Source organism: Heteronotia binoei, chromosome 8, assembly GCF_032191835.1.
Source record: "Heteronotia binoei isolate CCM8104 ecotype False Entrance Well chromosome 8, APGP_CSIRO_Hbin_v1, whole genome shotgun sequence".
Classification (NCBI taxonomy): domain Eukaryota; kingdom Metazoa; phylum Chordata; class Lepidosauria; order Squamata; family Gekkonidae; genus Heteronotia; species Heteronotia binoei.
This window is the reverse complement of record NC_083230.1, coordinates 129,835,965-129,857,127: the sequence shown is the minus strand read 5'-3', so window position 1 is coordinate 129,857,127 and position 21,163 is coordinate 129,835,965. Positions and strand designations below refer to the sequence as shown.

Genomic DNA, 21,163 nt, shown 5'->3' with positions numbered 1-21,163 from the left:
TCACCCTAAGCTCTTCTGAGCAACATGGATTATCAATAAACCATACTTTGTTTCAAATCCAAGGACTGGTTATTTTGGAATCTCATGCTTGACAGCAAAGTGGAACAAAGTTAAAATCCAATAGCAGAATAGTAAAATTAACAAATTCAGAAAAACTTTGACACCAAGAAGGGTTTCCAAGCTGGTGGGGAAGATTTCTATGAGAAAAGGTCAACTCACTCCCGAGACTGAGTTTCCTGCATGGTGCAGGGGGTTGGACTGGATGACCCTGGAGGTCACTTCCAACTCTATGATTCTATGATGAAAATTTGGCTATTTGGCTATGAACTGGAAACATCAACACAGAGGCTGAATCTTCTTTGTTCCTTGCAGTTTTATCTTGGAAAGGCACTGAAGGGCTAATAGCCAGCTCCGTATTTGCACAGGGAATGGCAAAGTGTCCAGCACAGGTGCGCTGCAGCGATTTCTGGGTATCTGCAAGGAAGGCGAGAGAGAGGATTGAGTTAGGGGGCTGGAAGGAGAAGACAAGGGGACTTGTTGGGGGTGCTCTGTCATGAGTCCCTTGCCTGGGAAAGGTAGAGGCACCAGGAGATCCACCATGACGCGAAGCTTCTGCCCTTGATCCAAAAATCAAGACCATGAATAACTAACGTTCTAAGAAAAGATCCCAATTTTGCCTGCATGTGTAACAACTTCTATCTGTGGCTGGGCCTTTTTTTGTAGCAGGATCTCCTTTGCATATTTAGGCCACACACCCCCCTGATGTAGCCAATCCCCCAAGAGCTTACAGAGCTCTTAGGACCAGGCCTGCTGTAAGCTCCAGGAGGATTGGCTACATCAGGGGGTGGGGGCCTAATATGCAAATAAGTCTGTACCTGCAGAAGTTAAGGAATATAAAGGCCTTTCTCTTAAAAAAAAAGTTTGATGACTTCTACAGCCTAGGAATTATTTAAGGCAGTGATAGTTCCTGTAGGTCTTATTCATTTGGTACTCTTATTCATTTGGTACTCTGTTTGTTATTTGATTGCTTTTGTATTTAATCTTGTATAACACGGGGGCCTACTTTTATGAAACAAGACCAAGACAGATGAAAGAAAGAGCTAAATAACAAAGTAAAAAGAGAAGGGCGGGTAGGAAGGAAGGAATAAAAAGGAAGTCCTTCTTCACGCAAAGGGTGATTAACATGTGGAACTCACTGCCACAGGAAGTGGGTGGCAGCTAAAAGGATAGCCAGCTTCAAGAGGGGATTGGATAAGCATATAGAGCAGAGGTCCAGCAGTGGCTTTTAACCACAGCGTATTGTTGGAGCTCTCTGTCTGGGGCAAGTAATGCTCTATATTCTTGGTGCTTGGGGGGGAGGCTCATTGGAAGGACTTCTAGCCCCACTGGTGGACCTCCTGATGGCACTTGTTTTTTTTTTGTGGCCACTGTGACACAGAGTGTTGGACTGGATGGGCCATTGGCCTGATCCAACATGGCTTCTCTTATGTTCTTCTGTGACACAGAGTGTTGGACTGGAGGGGCCACTGGCCTGATCCAACAGGGCTTCTCTTCTGTTCTTATGTGACACAGAGTGTTGGACTGGATGGGCCATTGGCCTGATCTAACAGGGCTTCTCTTATGTTCTTCTGTGACACAGAGTGTTGGACTGGAGGGGCCACTGGCCTGATCTAACAGGGCTTCTCTTCTGTTCTTATGTGACACAGAGAGTTGGACTGGAGGGGCCACTGGCCCCTGATCCAACATGGCTTCTCTGGATGTTCTTATGTGACACAGAGTGGGTGGCCACTGGCCTGATCTAACAGGGCTTCTCTTATGTTCTTATGTGACACAGAGAGCTGGATCTGGATGGGGCCACTGCCTGATCCAACATGGCCTGATCTCTTTTGTTCTTATGTGACACAGCGTGTTGGACTGGAGGGCCGTGTGGCCTGATCTCAACAGGGCTTCTCTTCTGTTCTTCTGTGACACAGAGCGATGGACCTGGATGGGCCATTGGTCTGATACAACATGCTTCATCTTATGTTCTTAAGGAAGGAAGGATATTTTCCTGGCAATATATTATATTTCTGCCAGCCAGATAATCCAGAACCCTTCTCTGTCCATGGACCAGGGGAAGAACACTTTGGCTTCCCTAGAGAAAAGATTTGGTCTGGCTTGGCCCACATTCATAACATTACATTTTGTGCAGCAGCAGAAGGGCTAAAGACTTGTCTATTTACAAATGGAATCCTGGAAATCCCCAAAAGCAGAATTCACCTCAAGAAGGTCAGTGCCACGTGTGTATGGCACAAAGAGGAACTCAGAGAGATCATGGACCCTGCCCTTGTCTCAAAACACCAGGGGAACAAAAGCTCTCAGGAGTCACTACCAACTCCATGCGTAGTGTGTTGGTGAGGAAAAGGGGTGTGGACACAAGTTCTGAGGAGCAAACGGGTGAAGTGCCAATAACGCAAAGCTGCATTATAGTGAATCAGACCCCAGTCCATCAAAGTCAATAGCATCTGCACAGACTTGGCAGTGGCTCTCCAAGAGCTAAGACAGAATTCTTTCCTATCACCTACTACCTGGTTCTTTTTTTTTTTTATACCGGAGATGCCAGGGATTGAACCTGGGACCTTCTGTGTTCAAAGCAGAGGCTCTGCCATTGAACCACAGACCCTCTCCATAAGAGGGAGATTCATCTCTTAATCGTTCTTCTCCCAGTCTCACCACCCAACATCAACCCCTTTATTTTTGCACCAGAGGTCCATCTGTGGCTATTAGCCACGGTGTGTGTGTATGTGTATATATATAATATATATATATATATATATATATATAGAGAGAGAGAGAGAGAGAGAGGAGAGAGAGAGAGAGAGAGAGAGAGAGAGAGAGAGAGAGAGAGAGAGAGAGAGAGGTATATATATTTGGCCACTGTGTGACACAGAGTGTTGGACTGGAGGGGCCATTGGCCTGATTCAACATGGCTTCTCTATGTGACACAGAGTGTTGGACTGGATGGGCCATTGGCCTGATCCAACATGGCTTCTCTTATGTGACACAGAGTGTTGGACTAGAGAGGAGCCATTGGCCTGATTCAACATGGCTTCTCTTATGTTCTTATGTGACACAGAGTGTTGGACTAGAGGGGCCATTGGCCTGATCCAACATGGCTTCTCTTATGTTCTTATGTGACTCAGAGTGTTGGACTGGATGGGCCATTGGCCTGATCCCATGGCTTCTCTTATGTTCTTATGTGACACAGAGTGTTGGACTGGAGGGGCCATTGGCCTGATCCAACATGGTTTCTCTTATGTTCTTATTTGACAGAGTGTTGGACTGGATGGGCCATTGGCCTGATCCAACATGGCTTCTCTTATGTTCTTATGTGACAGAGTGTTGGACTGGATGGGCCATTGGCCTGATCCAACATGGCTTCTCTTATGTTCTTATGTGACTCAGAGTGTTGGACTGGATGGGCCATTGGCCTGATCCAACATGGCTTCTCTTATGTTCTTATGTGACACAGAGTGTTGGACTGGATGGGCCATTGGCCTGATCCAACATGGCTTCTCTTATGTTCTTATGTGACACAGAGTGTTGGACTAGAGGGGCCATTGGCCTGATCCAACATGGCTTCTCTTATGTTCTTATAGCCCTGACCCTTCTTGCATACTTGCGTTCCGGATGTTGGTCATGGCGATACATTCGTAGGAGGAAATGGCGGTGCTGAGGCTGCGGCCGTCCCAGAGAGGCAAGCTGAGAGGGGATGCATCGCTCCATTCCCAGACCATGTACTGAGGAGGGTGAGAGAGAAATATCTTGTGAGAAAAGGCAACGGGAGGAGACAGAAGGCAAGTAGACAACTCCAGTGGTCTAGGGCTTGGAGCATATCTTCTGTAGGAAAAAGCTAAAACTTTGGGGGCTTTTTAAAAAACTTAAAGTCTACTGAAGGGAAGGGGAGGACAAGAGTATTGTTTAAAAAGGATAAAATATATGAATATGGATAAATTGTTTACTTTTTCTCTTGTGAGGACGGCTCACCTAAAGAAGGTTATAGGTGTATATTTAAGATGGAGAGACGAAATTAATATGACAATCATTTTCAAGTACTTGAAGGGCTGTCATCTAGAGGATGGTGTGGAATTGTTTTCTGTGGCCCCAGAAGGTAGGACCAGAACCAATGAGTAGAAATTAAATCAAAAGAGTTTCCGGCTCAACATGAGGAAGAACATCCTGACCGTTAGAGCAGTTCCTCAATAGAACAGGCTTCCTCCTTGGGAGATGGTGGGCTCTGCTTCCTTGGAGGTTTTTAAACAGAGGCTAGGTCATCTGACAGCAACAAAGATCCTGTGAATTTCGGGGGAGGGGTTTGTGAGTTTCCTGCATTGTGCAGGGGGTTGAACTAGATGACCCTGGGGGTCCCATCCAACTCTATGATTCTAGGATTCTAATCAGAGCGATTCCTCAGTGGAACAGGAGGTGGTGGGCTCTCCTTCCTTGGAGGTTTTTAAGCAGAGGCTATATGGTCATCTGACAGCAATGAGGATCCTTTGAATTTAGTGGGATGTATTTGTGAGTTTCCTGCATTGTGCAGGGGGTTGGACTAGATGGTGCTGGAGATCCCTTCCAACTCTATCACTCTATGATTCTGCTTCAGTTAGTGGTACTATGGTAAGGGGACATTGAAAAAAATAATGGATTCAGGAGAAGGAAAGATCACTCAAATTCCCCACTGAGGTCTGATCTACTGGGGTAGCCAGTGGGAAAAGAGCCTTTTGTGGGGTACCCACCCCATTGCCGCGTGTGGCCTCCAGACCAATCCAGACGTTGCTAGCACCCACGTTACTCAGGTAGGAGGTAACTATTTTCCCTTCATTTGGGGAAAGAATGGAAGCCAGGTGAGCCTCAGTCCCGTATAGCAGTCCCCTGACATGTGACCTGCAAGGAGAAAAAGAAGCCATGACAGCTACTCACGGTTCACAGGTGTCTGGACTAAACAAGCCACATCAGCTCCTGCTGCAGTGTGGGGCGGGGAATGGGCCCTGCTTTGAGTCTCCCGATGAGAAGAGTGAGAAGAGTCTGCCCTGACATGGCCAAGAACTTTCAGCTTGCTCAGGTGTAGAAGTCCTCTTTACCTGCCACTTTCATTGCCCCTGTTGTGTATGGCCATTCCACCATTTTACAAAGGAAAAGTGGGCCTTTGCTGCTACAGTGATTCCCCCTGCAGCCACCCTGCCCTATGTGGATTGAAAAGTCATGGGGCTGATGTTTCTTTTGGTTCATGATATACTGGAAATATGATATGCCACCAGCACCCCCTGAATAGCTGCAGTGTGGAGCATAGCAGGGTATAACCTGCACGGTGTTCCAGTGGCCATAAGTGTGTAAGTGTGTGTTAAGGTTAAGGTTGTTAAGGATCTATCACAAGACTTTTTGAGTAATTGCAGAAGAAGCTTTAAGAAGAAATAATAAGAACATAAGAGAAGCCATGTTGGATCAGGGCAATGGCCCCTCCAGTCCAACACTCTGTGTCACATAAGACCATAAGAGAAGCCCTGTTGGATCAAGCCAGTGGCCCCTCCAGTGCAACACTCTGTGTCACAGAAGAACAGAAGAGAAGCCATGCTGGATCAGGGCAATGGCCCCTCCAGTCCAACACTCTGTGTCACATAAGACCATAAGAGAAGCCCTGTTGGATCAAGCCAGTGGCCCCTCCAGTCCAACACTCTGTGTCACAGAAGAACATAAGAGAAGCCCTGTTGGATCAGGCCAATGGCCCATTCAGTCCAACACTCTGTGTCACAGAAGAACATAAGAGAAGCCATGTTGGATCAGGCCAATGGCCCATCCAGTCCAACACTCTGTGTCAAATAAGAACATAAGAGAAGCCATGTGGGATCAGGCCAGTGGCCCATCCAGTCCAACACTCTGTGTCAAATAAGAACATAAGAGAAGCCACGTGGGATCAGGCCAATGGCCCATCCAGTCCAACACTCTGTGTCAAATAAGAACATAAGAGAAGCCATGTGGGATCAGGCCAATGGCCCATCCAGTCCAACACTCTGTGTCACAGAAGAACATAAGAGAAGCTATGTTGGATCAGGCCAATGGCCCATCCAGTCCAACACTCTGTGTCAAATAAGAACATAAGAGAACCATGTGGGATCAGGCCAGTGGCCCCTCCAGTCCAACCCTCTGTGTCACAGAAGAACATAAGAGAAGCCATGTTGGATCAGGCCAATGGCCCATCCAGTCCAACACAGTGTCATACAGTGGCCAAATATATATACACACTGTGGCTAATAGTCACTGATGGACCTCTGCTCCATATTTTTATCCAATCCCCTCTTGAAGCTGGCTAATGCTTGTAGCTGCCACCACCACCTGTGGCAGTGAATTCCACATGTTTGGGTGAAGAAGTACTTCCTTTTATCCGTTTTAACCTGACCGCTCCGCAATTTCATTGAAAAGTACAAACCTGAAACGGATCCTTGTCAGGGACTTATGCCTGACAGCGTGCCTCTGTCTACCGGCGCATTACAAGCAAGAAGCAGAGATTCTGCACTCAGAGGAAAAAAAAAAAACCTCAAAAGCTTGAGGATCATGTTGACTGTTGAAGCATTCAACAAGTGGGGGAAGAGAGACCTCTGCAGGAAAATCACAAAAGGAACTGAGCACCAGACGCGGCAAAAAAGAAAAAAGAAGAAAAGGCTGATATAATGAACCGTGTCCAAACCAAATATTTTCCATATAGTGAAAACAGTGCCTATACATACAATGCATGCTAGTAGTGTGGTATGACCATTAAGGTATAAGCATTCAGTGCATGTTCCAGTGAATGATGACAATTAGTGAAGGATAACATTTGACTGTTCGCTGGCTAATCAAGACACACTTTCTTCAGACGTGTTTCCGTTTACAGTGCTGTTGTGGAACGTCCTTGGAAAGCTGTTGTTGATATGAGCCAAACATAGAAGGGAACGGGAGGGGAGGGGGGGCATTTAAATCATATATCTGTGATCTGATTTCTCATGTACAGTTTGGATAATCTTTCATGTACAGCTCTGACGACAAAAATATCTTAATTAGCTGGCAGGCCACCAGTTGTTAAACTTTACTGTCATAATCCACTGTACCATGTACTGAATTTTGATATCTGAATGGACATATCACTGTCTCGTGCACTGTTTTCACTCATTGTAAAATTTGGTTTTTGCACTATTAAGTTAATATGCTATTATTATTCTTCTCTATTAATATACATTTGATCTGCAGGCATAGACAACTTCAAGAGGGGATTGGATAAATATATGGAACAGAGGTCCCTCAGTGGCTATTAGACACAGCTTATTGTTGGAACTCTGTCTGGGGCGGTGATGCTCTGTATTCTTGCTGCTTGGGAGGGGCCTCAGTGAGAGGGCTTCTAGTGTCCTGGCCCCACTGATGGACCTCCTGATGGCACCTGGTTTTTTTGGCCACTGTGTAACACAGAGTGTTGGACTGGATGCATCATTGGCCTGATTCAACATGGCTTCTCTCATGTTCTTATGTAACAGAGTGCTGGATTGGATGGGCCATTGGCCTGATCCAACATGACTTCTCTTCTGTTCTTATAGATAGAACTCTCTGTCTGGGGCAGTGATGCCCTGTATTCTTGGTGCTTGTGGGGGCACAGCGGAAGGGATTCTAGTGTCCTGGCCCCAATGTTGGACCTCCTGATGCCATCTGGTTTTTTTGGCCACTGTGTGACAAAGAGTGTTGAACTGGATGGGCCATTGGCCTGATCCAACATGGCTTCTCTTATGTTCTTATAGATAGAACTCTCTGTCTTGGGCAATGATGCTCTGTATTTTTGGTGCTTGCCGGGGGGCACAGTGGGAGGGCTTCTAGTGTCCTGCCCCACTGATTGACCTCCTGATGGCACCTGGTTTTTTTGGCCACTGTATGACCCAGAATGTTGGACTGGATGGGTCATTGGCCTGATTCAACATGGCTTCTCTTGTGTTCTTATGTTCAGTCTTTCCCCGTTTTGTGTGATCTCTGGTACTCGGTAGCTTTTGTGATCTTCCTTACCACTTCATATCCAAATTCCCAGAATTGTGTTTCTACCTGTAAATTGTCACACCAGAAGTTACCTGATGCTGCTTCTCTGTTCATAGTCACTGTGCCTTCTCTCTTTGCCTCTCTATTCCCCATCATAGAACACTAAGAAACCCCTCCCCTTACCTCTGCAAGATGCCAGGAAACATAGCTGTTCACAAATTGGTAGCAGAACTTCTTGTAGTAGAGTGCGCCAGGAGGACATCGAGCACGACCTTCCACCACTGTGCCGTTCTGGGCACCTATAAGAGAGAGAAAGAGGATTGTTTGTGAAGGAAGCAAGAATCCATCAGACAGTTACAATTGCAGCAGGATATGAGCCCAGAAAACAACCTGGATCCTGAGAAGTACAATTTATGCACTGAGGGGAGTCAGGGCTTAACTTCAAAATGTTCCCTGTCCTCTGCCTTTAAGGGTTGCAATGAAGCTTGCTGATGCAGCCGCAGCTTCTCCAGCATATCCTTTACTTGTTGCGCTGGTCCACCCCCTTCCCCTACTTCCCGCTCAGCACACTCCGGCTGCAGAAGTCCTGCACAAGTCAGGTCGTGATGGACGTGGAATGCATTGAGATGTGACATAAGCCTTGCAAATTATTCCTAGAGGGGAAATTGCCCGGGGGACAGCCAGCAACAAGGGTTTCCTTTTGGAAAACAGGAAGGACATTTGAATCTTCCTTTCCCTCCAGTTTTGAGCTCAAAGACCTTGTACTAGAACTGTTGCAAATGGTTTTCTGGCCTCATTACAGTGTGATGAAGCGCAAGCCTCTCTCTGACAACCCTAAACATGTGCCGCACTCCTGTGGGGCAGGCCTGGATCACATAAAATAAAGAGATGACTTTTTAGAATCATAGAGTCGGAAGGGACCTCCAGGGTCTTCTAGTCTAACCCCCTGTACAATGCAGGAAACTCACAAGCACCTCCCCCTAAATTCACAGGATCTTCATTGCTGTGAGATGGCCATCCAGCCTCTGTTGAAAAACCTCCAAGGAAGGAGGGCCCACCACCTCCCGAGGAGGAAGCCTGTTCCACCGAGGAATCGCTCTAACGGTCAGGAAGTTCTTCCTCATGTTGAGCCGGAAACTCTTTTGATTTAATTTCAACCCATTGGTTCTGCTCCTACATTCTGGGGCCACAGAAAACAATTCCACCCCATCCTCTATATGACAGCCCTTCAAGTGCTTGAAGATGGTGATCCTATCACCTCTCAGCTGCCACCTCTCCAGGCTAAGCATCCCCAGCTCCTTCAACCTTTCCTCATAGGACTTGGTCTCCAGGCCCCTCAGCATCTTCGTCACTCTCCTCTGGACCCGTTCCAACTTGTCTATATCCTTCTTAAAATGTGGTGCCCAAAACTGAACACGGTATTCCAGGTGAGGTCTTACCAGAGCAGAGTAAAGCAATACCATCACTTCACGTTATCTGGACACTAGACTTCTGTTGATACAGCCCAAAATTGCATTTGCCTTTTTAGCCACCGCATCACACTGTTGACTCATGTTCAGCTTATCATCCGCTAAGGCCCCTAGATCCTTTTTGCACATACTACTGCTAAGACAAATCTCCCCCATCCTATAACCATGCATTGGATTTTTTCTACCTAAATGCAGAACTTTACATTTATCCCTGTTAAAATTATTTTTATTGGGTTTTGTCCAGTTTTCCAGCCTGTCAAGGTCATCCTGTATCCTGTTTCTTTTTTCTTCTGTGTTTGTGACCCCTCCCAATTTAGTATCATCTGCACATTTAATAAGCATTCCCTCTATTCCTTCATCCAAATCATTGATAAAGATGTTGAACAAAACAGTTTCCAGGACAGATCCTTGAGGAACTCCACTTGTCACTCCTCTCCAAGAGAATGAGGAACCATTCACAAGCACTCTTTGGGTGCGACCCATCAACCAGTTACAGATCCACCTAATGGTAACAGGATCCAAACCACATTTTACCAACTTGTCAACAAGGAAGTATGTGGAACCTTATCAAAAGCCTTACTGAACTCAAGATAAACGACATCTACAACATTCCCCTAATCCAGCAAGGTAGTCACTTTCTCAAAAAAAGAGATCAGGTTAGTCTGATATGACTTGTTCTTGAGAAAACCATGCCGGCTCTTAGTCATCACATCCATTCTTTCTAAATGTTCCAGGACCGACTGTTTGTTGATTTGTTCTAAAACTTTCCCAGGTATAGACGTCAAGCTGACATGTCAGTAGTTACCCGGATCCTCTTTTTTTCCCCTTCTTGAAGATGGGGACAACATTCTCCCACCTCCAATCTTCCGGCACCTCTCCTGTTCTCCAAGAATTCTCAAAAATAATAGCCAGAGGCTCAGAAATTACATCTGCAAACTCTTTTAGAACCCTTGGATGCAATTCATCTGGCCCTGAGGACTTCGTTTCATTTAAAGAAACTAGGTGTTTATGTACTACCCCTATGCTGGTCCTAGGTTCTTCCTGGATAGCTTCTTCCCAGTGCCAAAAACAGCTTCCCAGGTGACATTTCTGCTGTCCTGCTAGGGGTTGCTGACATCCAGATGGGGCCTGGAGATCTCCTGGAAATACAACTCACAGAAATCAGTTCCTCTGGAGAAAATGGCAGTTTTTGAGGGCGGCACCTATGGTATTATGTGCCCTCCCTCTCCTCTCCAGGCTCCACCCCCAAATCACCAGGAAATTACAAAGGCAGAGTTCGCAACTCCAGTCCAGCAACTCCCAAAGACACAGGAACTGGGCTGGGGAAAGGCAACAAGCAGGGACAAAGGCCTGTAGCCCCCCAAATAACCACTGAATACAATTCAGATGATTGGCAGGTTGCAGTAACGGGATGACATGATAAAATAAAGTGTCAAACTCATGGCTTGCTTGCCCATTTTTCCTAAGACTCACCTTCCACAAAGGGGTTGAAAAGCAGGCAGGCCAGGAGACAGAGGCCAAGGTAGAAGACCTGTCCCATCTTCTTCTCCTGCAGAATGAGGAGAGAGCCACACTGCTGGTTATTTCTCTGACCAACAAACAGGAGCTGCCCATCCCTTGGGAAAGACTTCTGGAGTGGAGGTCTTCAGCTGAAGCCCTCTGGTTGTGTAGGAGCCACCCAAAATTGCAATGATTTTAAATATATAAGGACATAAGGACATAAGAGAAGCCATGTTGGATCAGGTCAGTGGCCACAGTCACACAGTGACTAAAAAACCCAGGTCCATCAGGGGACCCAGGACAATAGAAGCCCTCCCACTGTGCCCCCCCCCCCCCGAGCACCAAGAAGACAGAGCATCACTGTCCCAGACATCAGAACATAAGAGAAGCCATGTTGGATCAGGCCAATGGCCCATCCAGTCTAGCATTCTGTGTCACACAGTGGCCAAAAAACCCAGGTGCCATCAGGAGATCCTTCAGTGGGGCCAGGACACTAGAAGCCCTCTCACTGCCCCCCCCTCCAAGCACCAAGAAGACAGCGTATCACTGCCCCAGACCTTAAGAACATAAGAGAAGCCATGTTGGATCAGGCGAATGGCCCATCCAGTCCAACACACTGCTTCACACAATGGCCAAAAAACCCAGGTGCCATCAGGAGGTCCAATAGTGGGGTCAGGACACTAGGAGCCCTCCCACTGTTGCCCCCCAAAGCACCAAGAATACAGAGCATCACTGCCCCAGACATAAGAACATGAGAGAAGCCATGTTGGATTAGGCGAATGGCCCATCCAGTCCAACACTCTGTGTCACACAGTGGCCAAAAAACCCAGGTGCCATCAGGAGGTCCATCAGTGGGGCCAAGACACTAGAAGCCCTCCCACTCTGCCCCCCCTCCAAGCACCAAGAATACAGAGCATCACTTCCCCAGACAGAGGGTTCCATCTATACCCTGTGGCTAATAGCCACTGATGGACCTCTGCTCCAGATGTTGATCCAATCTCCTCTTGAAGCTGGCTATGCTTGTATATATATGAATTGTGGAAGTTTGCACGGACGTGCCTTGCAAAGCAGGATAGCAACATCTCCTAGTGTGATGGTCTGCCCACAATATCAAAGCTAACTGCCAATCAGAAGAAAGCTCCCTGACTGGAAGGCTTCCTAGCTTTGGCCAGCAATGCTATGCAGAACGATTACCAGAAAAGGTAAACGGTGTGGAGATCCAAAAGCTCACCTGCTTTCTAGTCTCTTTCCCGAACGGCGTTTCTGGAGTTGATGCAGTGCAGAGCTCAGAGTCACCTGCTCAAAGCAGTCTGGTTTCTTTGGACTATTTATAGGAAGGGAGACAAACTATTATCACAAATCTAGAGCGCACCCTGCTTATTGGGCAGATTTCCAGGAAAGCTGGGGTAGAGAGAAAAAAACACTGTCAGGAAAAGGAGAGGGGTGGCCCCCAAGGTAAACACAAATGGTAGCATCCAATTAGCTATTGATATGCTCCCTTCTATTTGGATTATAGGTATAAAGATAGCTTAGGCATTGATATAACTGCACTAACACGATTAAGGTTGTTCTAGATAATAGTGTAATGGTATAAAGTACAACGGTATAAGTATTTTCTGAAACAATGCTATACTCTTTGAAATAATGCTATATTTGATTGGGTTCGTTTTGAAGTACATATAAACCAATTTTAGCATTATTCTTTTTCATTTTTAGAAATGCTCTTCTAAAGTATTTTCTGATTTAAATTTGACTCTGGTAACTGTAGCAATACCAAAATGTATTAGAACATATAACAAAATAATCAGTGTTAATAATAGTAACTAATGGGTCATGTTGGGCTTTAATAATAAGTGTAGTATGTAGAAACTACCAAATATTATGTATCTTAAATGTCTATGTTAAATGTTCTACATTTTCTTCGATGTTCTTCATCCTTGTGATGAATAAATAATAGATTAATATGCCTGTAATTCCCTTTTGTCCTTTTTTCTATTCTGTACCCCTCTTTTAATTTATAATATTAATTTAAAAATCAAGAAATTGAAACATCCAGAATTGCCAAGAAGTAATCTGGGGGCATTCCCATTATTTCCAAAAGCATGTGGATGGCTGCATTTTAAAGTAAATGTCATTCACACATTACACAAATCTTGTGTCCTAGCCTTCATAATTGTATGGCTGCTAGACGTGAACACTTGATTTTGTTCCATTTCTGCTATTCCCATTAAGAACATAAGAGAAGCCATGTTGGATCAGGCCAGTGGCCCATTCAGTCCAACACTCTGTGTCACAAAGTGCCCAAAATATAGCCACTGCGGCTAATAGCCACTGATGGACCTCTGCTCTATATTTTTATCCAATCCCCTCTTGAAGCTGGCTATGGTTGTAGCCACCACCATCTCCTGTGGCACTGAATTCCACATGTTAATCGTATTACAACGGATAAAAGAAAGTCCTTCTTCACCCAAAGGGTAATTAACATGTGCAATTCACTGCCACAGGTGTTGGCGGCTACAAGCATAGCCAGCTTCAAGAGGGGAATGGATAAGCATATGGAGCAGAGGTCCATCAGTGGCTATTAGCTATAGTTTATCATTGGAACTCTCTGTCTGGGGCAGTGATGCTCTCTATTCTGGTGCTTGGGGGTGGGGGCACAGTGGAAGGGCTTCTAGCCCCTTTGGTGGACCTCTTGATGGCACTTGGGTTTGGTTTTTTTGGCCACAGTGTGAACCAAAGTGTTGGACTGGATGGGCCACTGGCCTGACCCAGATGGCTCCTCTTCTGTGACACAGAGTGGTGGACTGGATGGGCCATTGGCCTGATCCAACATGGCTTCTCTTATGTTCTTATGTGTAATCTTAAAGTCTACATGAGAGTTGATAGGAAAGATCCCAAAAGGTAGCAAAGGAAGCACTGCAACCACTGAAGCTTGAAGAACAAGGAGGAGTCGGATGGACACAACACCTAAGGCATTTGGTGGCACAAAGAGGGGAAGGCGCCTGGGTAGGTAGGAAGCAGGAGGAGGAAAACCCTGAAGTAGATTTGCTTGGGAAGGGGAGGGTAAGGTTTGGAAGACAGCAGCCAAGCAGGGGAGGGCAGACGGCAATTTGGCAGAGCAGGGCAGGCACTAGAAGGAGAGAGGAAGGCAAATACCCACCCTTAGGCATGTATGTAATCCAATCATAAGAGAAGCCATGTTGGATCAGGCCAATGGCCCATCCAGTCCAACACTCTGTGTCACATAAGAACATAAGAGTAGCCCTGTTGGATCAAGCCAGTGGCCCCTCCAGTCCAATTCTCTGTGTCACATAAGAACATAAGAGAAGCCATGTTGGATCAGGCCAGTGGCCCTTCCAGTTCAACACTCTGTGTCACATAAGAACATAAGAGGAGCCCTGTTGGATCAGGCCAGTGGCCCATCCAGTCCAACACTCTGTGCCACTTAAGAACATAAGAGAAGCCATGTTGGATCAGGCCAATGGCCCATCCAGTCCAACAGTCTGGTTCACACTGTGGCCAAAACTCAGGCACCATCAGGAGGTCCAGCAGGGATGCCAGAAGCCCTCCCACCCTTGCCCTCCAAGTGCCAAGAATGCAAAGCATCACTGCCCCAGACAAGAGTGCTTCATCCATAAGAACATAAAAGAAGCCATGTTGGATCAGGCCAATGACCCATCCAGTCCAAAACTCTGTGTCACACAGTGGCCAAAACCCAGGTGCCATCAGGAGGTCCACCAGCAGGGCCAGAACTCCAGAAGCCCTCCCACTGTTGCCCCACCAAGCACCAGAGCATCACTGCCCCAGACATGATGTTCCTCTATCTTGAGGCTAATAGTCCCAGATGGAGCTCTTCTCCATAATGTTTATCCAATCCCCTCTTGAAGCTGGCTATGCTTGTAGCCGCCACCACCTCCTGTGGCAGTGAATTCCACATGTTAATCACCATTTGGGTAAAGAAGTACTTCTTTATCTATTTTAACCTGACTGCTCAGCAATTTCATCGAATGCCCACGAGAAAGGGAGAAAAGTACTTCATTCTCTACTTTCTCCATCCCATGCATAATCTTGTAAACCTCTATCATGTCACCCCGCGGTTGACATTTCTCCAAGCTAAAGAGCCCCGAGCGTTTTAACCTTTCTTCATAAGGAAAGTGTTCCAAACCTTTAATCATTGTAGTTGCCCTTTTCTGCACTTTTTCCAGTGCTATAATATCCTTTTTGAGGTGTGGTGACCAGAATTGTACACAATATTCCAAATGAGACCACACCGTTATAACCTGATTGCTGGGCCATTGGCTTGATCAAACATGGCTTCTCTTACGTTCTTATGCCCTCTTCTAGCTAGGTAAACAGAAGTGTAGCAGCAGAACACCGCTGCCTGCTTGTAGACCTCAGCCCAAGATGCAGGCTAACAACATTAGCAAAGGTTTTATAGGAACCTCTTGAAGAAGGAAGATGCCCTTGGCATCTATGGTGCAGTCACATCTGGAATGCAAGGTGCCGTTCTGGTCAGTTTGGTGTAGTGGTTAAGTGTGTGGACTCTTATCTGGAAGAACTGGGTTTGATTCCTCACTCCTCCACTCGCAGCTGCTGGAATGGCCTTGGGCCAGCCAGAGCTCTCTTATCTGGGAGAACCAGGTTTGATTCCTCACTCCTCCACTTGCAGCTGCTGGAATGGCCTTGGGTCAGCCAGAGCTCTCTTATCTGGGAGAACCGGGTTTGATTCCTCACTCCTCCACTTGCAGCTGCTGGAATGGCCTTGGGTCAGCCAGAGCTCTCTTATCTGGGAGAACCGGGTTTGATTCCCCACTCCTCCACTTGCAGCTGCTGGAATGGCCTTGGGTCAGCCATGGCTCTCTTATCTGGGAGAACCGGGTTTGATTCCTCACTCCTCCACTTGCAGCTGCTGGAATGGCCTTGGGTCAGCCAGAGCTCTCTTATCTGGGAGAACCGGGTTTGATTCCTCACTCCTCCACTTGCAGCTGCTGGAATGGCCTTGGGTCAGCCAGAGCTCTCTTATCTGGGAGAACCGGGTTTGATTCCCCACTCCTCCACTTGCAGCTGCTGGAATGGCCTTGGGTCAGCCAGAGCTCTCTTATCTGGGAGAACTGGGTTTGATTCCCCCCTCCTCCACTTGCAGCTGCTGGAATGGCCTTGGGTCAGCCATAGCCTTGGTAGAGGTTGTCCTTGAAAGGGCAGCTGCTGTGAGAGCCCTCTCGGCCCCACCCACCTCACAGGGTGTCTGTTGTGGGGGGAGAAGATATAGGAGATTGTAAGCCGCTCTGAGTATCTGATTCAGAGAGAAGGGCGGGGTATAAATCTGCAATTCTTCTTCATCATCATCATCTTCTTCATCATCTTCTTCTTCTTCTTCTGCTTCTTTGCCAAGGAAGCAGCAGAACTGAAAAGCAAGCAGAAAACAGCAACCCCGAGTAATAAAGGGCCTGCAGCTCTTTCCCTGCAAGGGAAGTCCAAAGGCTGTAGCTGGTCGTTGTTTTAGGAACATCCATCTTCAGAGGCATCAAACGGGAATAACTTCACTTCCTCCTTCAGGGGTTTTCCCTGGGCAGCTATTTGGCCTCCGAGGGGAAAAGCCTGTTGGGATAGACTGACCTGCACCTGGTCAAGCCAACTTATCTTATCTCCTGTGGCAATGAATTGCCCATAATTAGTTGTTAATAATATTATGGGGACTGTGATTTAGATTTTCCAGCTGCTTCCTCCTCCACCATCTGTGTAGCAGGGACTGGAGAAGGACAGGGAAAGCAGTGGGGGGCAGGAGAATAAGAAGGTCACAATCTCCTTTACCTCCCCCCCCCCTACAACAGACACCTTGTGAGGTATGTGGGGCTGAGAGAGCTTTTTAAAGCAGCTGCCCTTTCAAGGACAACTCTTGCGAGAGCTATGGCTGACCCAAGGCCATTCCAGCAGTTGCAAGTGGAGGAGTGGGAAATCAAACCCGGTTCTCTCAGAAAAGAGTCCGCACACTTAACCACTACACCAAATTGGCTCTCTATTAGAGCTCTGGCTGACCCAAGGCTATTCCAGCAGCTGCAAGTGGAGGAGGGGGGAATAAAACCCGGTTCTCCCAGATAAGAGAGCCATGGCTGACCCAAGGCCATTCCAGCAGCTGCAAGTGGAGGAGGGGGGAATCAAACCCAGTTCTCCCAGATAAGAGAGCCATGGCTGACCCAAGGCCATTCCAGCAGCTGCAAGTGGAGGAGGGGGGAATCAAATCCGGTTCTCCCAGATAAGAGTGCTATGGCTGACCCAAGGCCATTCCACCAAGTGCAAGTGGAGGAGTGGGGAACCAAACCTGGTTCTCCCAGATAAGAGGTATGGCTGACCCAAGGCCATTCCAGCAGCTGCAAGTGGAGGAGTGGGAAATCAAACCCGGTTCTCTCAGAAAAGAGTCCTCACACTTAACCACTACACCAAACTGGCTCTCACAGCTGGCACTTGTGGAATAAATAGTAGAACCTCATATACAGCGTCTCTTTTTGGAATGAGGTAACATGTTCCTTTGGGTTCCCCAACCTTTTTGAGCCCAAACCCAGACCATCTGAAGCTGTGCAGGCATCATCCACTCGAGAATCTTGTCCAAGATTAAAGGTTTGGAACACTTTCCCTATGAAGAAAGGTTAAATGCTTGGGGCCCTTTAGCTTGGAGAAATGTCGACTGCGGGGAGACATGATAGAGGTTTACAAGATTATGCCTGGGATGGAGAAAGTAGAGAAAGAAGTACTTTTCTCCCTTTCTCACAATACAAGAACTAGTGGGCATTCAATGAAATTGCTGAGCAGTCAGGTTAAAACGGATAAAAGGAAATCTTTCTTCACCTAAAGGGTGATTTACATGTGGAATTCACTGCCACAGGAGGTGGTGGCGGCTACAGGCATAGCCAGCTTCAAGAGGTGGTTAGATAAAAATATGGAGCAGAGGTCCATCAGTAGCTATTAGCATAGTGTGTATATATATGTGTGTGTGTATATATATATAATTTTTTTTTGGCTACTGTATGACACAAAGTGTTGGACTGGATGGGCCATTGGTCTGATCTAACAGGGCTTCTCTTATGTTCTTATGTGATACAGAGTGTTGGACTGGATGGGCCACTGGCCTGATCCAACATGGCTTCTCTTATGTTCTTCTGTGACACAGAATGTTGGACTAGAAGGGCCACTGGCCTGATCCAACATGGCTTCTCTTATGTTCTTATGTGACACAGAGTGTTGGACTGGATGGGTCATTGGCCTGATTCAACCATGGCTTCTTTTATTTTCTTATGTGACACAGAGTGTTGAACTGGATGGGCCATTGGCCTGATCCAACATGGCTTCTCTTCTATTCTTCTGTGACACAGAGTGTTGGACTGGATGGGCCATTGGCCAGATTCAACAGGGCTTCTCTTATGTTCTTAAGAATGGAATATTATCCACTGGGACTTAATAGGTCAGGTCAGTGGAGTCCAGGGCTGGATTTTTAAGGAGGGCTGTCACAACTGCCTCTTTTTAATTGTTTGGAGTGGAACTCTCCCAAAAAGAAGACTTTGTTGCTTCCTTGACCAAGGACACCCACTCAGCCCAGCATGATACTTTTAGCCACAAGGGGCAAGAGACAAGTCCAGACCTGGGGTGGGTGGGTGGGTTACATACTTTGAAGTACCTTGTAGGGCTGCCAATCCCCAGGTGGGGGCAGGGGATCCCCCGATTTGAAGGCCCTTCCCCTGCTTCAGGGTCATCAGAAAGATGGGCAGGGGGAGGGAACTGCTTGCCTGGCACTCCATCGTTCAGTATGGAGACCGATTCCCATAGGGGATCATGGAGAATTGATCCATGGGTATCTGGGGCTATAGGGAAATCTGTTTTTTGAGGTAGAGGCACCAAATTGTCAGCAGAGCATCCAGTGCCTCTCCTCAAAACACCCTCCAGGTTTCAAAAAGATTGGACCACGGGGTCCAATTCTATGAGCCCCAAAAGAAGGTGCCCCTATCCTTCATTATTTCCATCGAAGGGAAAGTATTTAAAAGGTGTGCGGTCCCTTTAAATGTGATGGCCAGAACTCCCTTGGAGTTCAATTATGCTTGTCACACCCTTGCTCCTGGCTCCGCCCCAATGTCTCCTGGCTCCACGCCCAAAGTCTCCTGGTTCCACCCCCAAAGTCCCAAGATATTTCTTGAATTGGATTTAGCAACCCTTTTGCCTTGCCTGCTTTGTCAGATCTTGCTAACTGAAAATCATCCATACAACTACAACCAAGCTACAACCAAACTCCAGAAATATCTGGATATTGAGCCAAACCAGCTGCAAATGGGAAATCACTATAGTTCACCCAAACATTTCATTTAAAAGCTTGTGAGTCTTATTGGATCTGGGGCCATTCTGCTTGGAAAGTAGAGTCCTATGGTGGCAAAAAAAAAAATACATCTTCCTAGTTGCATTTAGCTTATGAATCTTCTTCTGGACTCAGCCAGTCTGGCCACACTGATAAATGCTACAGAAATCTCAATTTTCCACTACTCTGAGGTTCTTTATGTGCAGCTTCCAGGGGTCAAATCATCACCACTGATTCTATCCCAGGGTGCTTTTAGGCAAATTGCCCTCAAAAGAAGCTTTTGGGGAATTTAGATTGGAGGGCAACCAGCCTTTTAGCAAGATCTAAAACCTGTTAATACAGAAGGCATCTTCTTTAAGAACATAAGAGAAGCCATGTTGGATCAGGCCAATGGCCCATCCAGTCCAACACTCTGTGTCACATAAAAACAGAAAAGAAGCCATGTTGGATCAGGCCAGTGGCCCATCCAGTCCAACACTCTGTGTCACATAAGAACATAAGAGAAGCCATGTTGGATCAGGCCAATGGACCATCCAGTCCAACACTCTGTGTCACATAAGAACAGAAGAGAAGCCATGTTGGATCAGGCCAGTGGCCCATCCAGTCCAACACTCTGTGTCACATAAGAACAGAAGAGAAGCCATGTTGGATCAGGCCAGTGGCCCATCCAGTCCAACACTCTGTGTCACATAAGAACATAAGAGAAGACCTGTTGGATCAGGCCAATGGCCCATCCAGTCCAACACTCTGTGTCACATAAGAACAGAAGAGAAGCCATGTTGGATCAGGCCAGTGGCCCATCCAGTCCAACACTCTGTGTCACATAAGAACATAAGAGAAGCCATGTTGGATCAGGCCAGTGGCCCATCCAGTCCAACACTCTGTGTCACATAAGAACAGAAGAGAAGCCATGTTGGATCAGGCCAGTGGCCCATCCAGTCCAACACTCTGTGTCACATAAGAACAGAAGAGAAGCCATGTTGGATCAGGCCAGTGGCCCATCCAGTCCAACACTCTGTGTCACTAAGAACATAAGAGAAGTCATATTGGATCAGGCCAATGGCCCATCCAGTCCAACACTCTGTGTCACACAGTGGCCAAAAAAAAGAGGTTCACAAGTGGGGCTAGAGCCCCTTCCACTTTGCCTCCCCTCCCCTCCAAGCACCAAGAATACAGAGCATCACTGCCCCAAACAGTTCCAATAATATGCTGTGGCTAATAGCCACAGATGGACCTCTGCTCCATATTTTTATCCAAACCCCTCTTGAAGCTGTCTGTGCTTGTAACTTTGTGAGTTACCCTCCCAATAATCGAGGCGAGACAGTCTAATAATCAAGGGTGTTTTATTTAAGGGATAAAGACCAACATACAAGAATATACTGTAAAATCATACACCACTCATACAAGCCTAATAAAATAGGATTGAAATAGACAGGGGTAAACACATGGATAGACAAACAGGGTGATAATTACCTATCATAGTCTTCGAGGAAGACTCCAACGGCGACGAAAAAGGGAATGGGGGAAGGGCCCTCAACTGATCAGCTATCGGGGGTGTATCCAAACAGTAGGGTAGGGGTACTGTCAGAGACACACGTGTGGAGTGTTGGGTCAGAGTTTATAAGGGCTACCTTGAACCCTGAGGGTGGTAGGAGGTCCAGAGGCTTGTGACAAGTTGTCAGATGGGACATGATGTTGTACCACATGGTACATTACCTCAGGAAAAGGGGAGGCTCTGGAATGCCAGCTTTGGGCAGGGCACGGGTGTACGTATGAGTGGAGGGGATTAAACAAGCTATCCAGACTTATCTAAAAGTGACAATAGAGG

At 46.9% G+C, this 21,163-nt stretch overlaps 1 pseudogene; it reads right to left on the bottom strand.

The window, feature by feature from the left end:
• Nucleotides 1-398: 398 nt before the first annotated feature.
• On the bottom strand, nucleotides 399-11,037 carry LOC132575968 (lithostathine-like; annotated as a pseudogene).
• Between the last annotated feature and the right edge of the window lie 10,126 nt (nucleotides 11,038-21,163).